Raw genomic sequence first — 251 nt, forward strand, 5'->3', positions numbered from 1 at the left:
CCCGCCCCACTCCTCCACCGGAGGGAGATCAGGGGAGCTTGCAGTGAGCCGAGATCCGGCCACTGCACTCCAGCCTGGGCGACAGAGCGAGACATCGTCTCAAAAAAAAAAAAAAGAAGCCGGCTGTAGCTTGGGTGCCCAGGCGGGCTGGAGGTGCATGACCTGGTCGGCCTCGGGATCGCCAGCGCGCCCAGCCTGAGGCCCCCCGGCCGTGCCTCCCGCCCCACTCCTCCACCGGAGGGAGATCAGGG

This window comes from Colobus angolensis, unplaced genomic scaffold (assembly GCF_000951035.1).
Source record: "Colobus angolensis palliatus isolate OR3802 unplaced genomic scaffold, Cang.pa_1.0 Scaffold72, whole genome shotgun sequence".
Classification (NCBI taxonomy): Eukaryota; Metazoa; Chordata; class Mammalia; order Primates; family Cercopithecidae; genus Colobus; species Colobus angolensis.